The sequence below is a fragment of the Choloepus didactylus genome, chromosome X (genome assembly GCF_015220235.1).
Source record: "Choloepus didactylus isolate mChoDid1 chromosome X, mChoDid1.pri, whole genome shotgun sequence".
Taxonomy (NCBI): Eukaryota; Metazoa; Chordata; class Mammalia; order Pilosa; family Megalonychidae; genus Choloepus; species Choloepus didactylus.
The window spans coordinates 181,750,543-181,753,518 of NC_051334.1; positions in this window are offsets into that span (position 1 = coordinate 181,750,543).

The window sequence follows — 2,976 nt, forward strand, 5'->3', positions numbered from 1 at the left end:
GGCCCAATTGTTTTTTAAAAGATTGAAATGAAGCAATGGGCTCATTTCTTTGAGCATTCAGACAAAAGAGACCCAGAGTTTGTCTCCAGCCCTTGGACCGCCCCCTTTGACACTGAGTCATGGAAAATTTTCTTACAGGGAGCCTGCTCCCCACAAATTACTGGGCAGCCTTTTTCAATCTTATCAGCAAGTCTCAGGGAGGCTATGGATGGGTTGGATCTATTGGCAGGAAGTGAGGTGGACTCATATCAGAGTCACAGCTCCTGGCTTATCAGTTCTAGGTGACCACCTTACAAGGGGCCACACACATGGCCCCTCCCCTGGAGGGTCCCCACCTCCTCCTCCTGCATATCAGAGGCCCAGTCCCTCACCCCTCTGGGAGCTGTGACTACTGGAACAATTCTTATTAAACAGCTACCCCTAGTGGTGGCACCTTTTGCTTTTTTTTTCCTCAGTATAGGTATGGATGCTTTAACAGGTTGCCTGGAATAAGATCAAATCTTTGGCTTCCTTGACGGGCCATGCCAAATGGGACCACCATGGAACTGCCCCTGCCAACCAAGGTGATAAACATCACAATATCACCTGAAACAAGGTACTATGGGGCTCCAGGCCATAATGTGAGATCTCCTCAAAGAAGGAGGCATTATACCTACCATCTGCCCATTCAATATCCCTTAGGGCCTCCACCAGTGAAGGGCAGTTAACCATCAAACTTAATGCACAAGAACTACCCATCAAAGCTCCTATTCCAAATATCAACTAATTAATAAAAGATATACACAGGAGCATGGGCAATTGTGTTACTGTGACTGGTTTGGCCAATGTTTTACTCAGTGCCCATACCCCTCCATAAAAAAATTCCTAACTGTTTAACAAATGGTCTTTTAAAAAAAAACACTTAATAGTGGTACTATATAGCTGACATCCAATGAAGGGGTGACTCCAAAGAGGGCCTCTGAGAGCATCTAGTCACACTTTACAGAAATGAGGCTGGGCACTAGCTCCCCATAAATATACAAGGGCCATCAAATTCTGCCTAATTTATGGACATCATCTGGTTCTCTAAGGGCAGCCAGATTCCCACCACCACCAAACACAAGCCCACCTCAGACACTAAGACATGCGCAACACCTATTAGGATTATTCATGTTCTGGACATATATCTCATATCTCTTGCTCTCATTACAGCCCATATACAAAACCACATATGCATCTGCTATTTTCCACTGAGGAGAGCCCCAATAATGTGCCTTAGAATTGGCAATACAGGCCATTTCCCAAACCATGCTCCTTGTCCCAGCAAGAATGGATTTTAAATGAGAGGCCTTGGATACCTCCAAATATGACTATTGAAATCCTTGGACAGAGCATGGCAAATCCTGGACGCTTGTTGTACTATTCTAAAAATAGAGGTGCTTACAGGACCACAATTGGTCAGCCTCCACATGCAGTTTCCCTTAATGCCAAGGGTGACAGATGATTCCCAGCAGGAGCTCAGCACAGCCACTGAAGCCTCACTGGTAAAGTGGAAATAGTACCTGACAAACAGGGCCTTTACAGATTGCAGGAGGATTTGACTTCCCCTGCTTGGCCCCTTGCCCACAGATCTTGAGATGATTGTGATGGTGCCCCCATTGCCCCCTCCTGTACCCAAGTGGGGTGCCCCTTGGTAGCAACTGTCTGACATGGAAAGGGAGTCATTATGTTTAACCGATGGCAACACTATTGTTGCATGCAATGCAGCTTGCTGGAGGGCCCTGGCTTATCATCTGCCCTCAAACACCCAGCTTACCCAAAATGACTGTTTGGGGTCTGCACTGTTGACAGGGCTGGAAGTAGTTCAGTTAGTCTTCCATCCAGGATGCTTTGAGCTTCCAGTTGCCCAGTCTTTAAATCTTCACTGATTCTTGGGCGATGGCCAAAGGGGTGGCAGAGGAGTCAGGGGAAGGTCAGGCCAGTAGAACCAAAATAATTTTCTCATACAACACAGCCCCTTGTGGGGTAACAGCTCACAGCCTCACCCATTTCCACACACCCTTGACTCACCACACCAGAGTACATTATCAATAAACTACCTAAAATTCATTCCTACACAGCATATCTAGTGTGTCTCTTGGAGATTGCCCACACAGCATCCCCCCAAGCTTCCCCTACCAACTGGCAGTGTGGGCCCATAGTTACCTCAGGCCTTAGAGGATCCTCTCCTTTGGTGGAGGAGGCATGTAAAGAGGGATTGCCTCTGGACCCATCACTGGTCAAAATAGTTACTAAAGGCAGTGACTCATGTTCCAAAACCAAATATTGGCCTCCCATGAATGGGTTCACATTCCACAGGATGGGGAAAAACCCTTCTTCTGTTGCCATATTAATTAAATTGGACCACTTCCCATCACTGTTGGAGCCACCAGGAAGTAGAGTTATAGCTCCAAAACTAAGCAGTGGAATGATCTGTGTTTTAGTACTTTTTCTGGCTGCATGGGTCATAGGCTTACTTACCAACCCAGAAGGCCTCACTATACAGGCCCAGGAATGCTCAAACAATATCTAGCTAATCCTAAAAGTAGACCCAGGAATAGTATAGAAGAGATTGCTGGCTCTCACTCCCCAACCACCTGCACCCAGCATGCCACCTAGCATGACTGATGAGCCAAAGTTATCCAACCTATATCTCAAATGGGTCCACTGTCACCAATGCATAAATGATTCTTGACCCAGGTGTAACCTAAATAAGATTCTCATATAGCATCAATGGCCTTACAAGTACAATCAAATTAAATCTACATTGCTAATTATCTTGTAACCCAGCCTGCCTGACATACTATTCTAAGACAACAGCTTAGATTGCAAAGAGGGCCTACAAAAATTTAACACCCAACTGGCATATAAGTGGACAAGACATATTCTTCTTGTGGAAGGAAATGCAGAGGTCATGTGGGAACATGCAGCCAGAGCCTTTGCGAGGTACATCCTAGA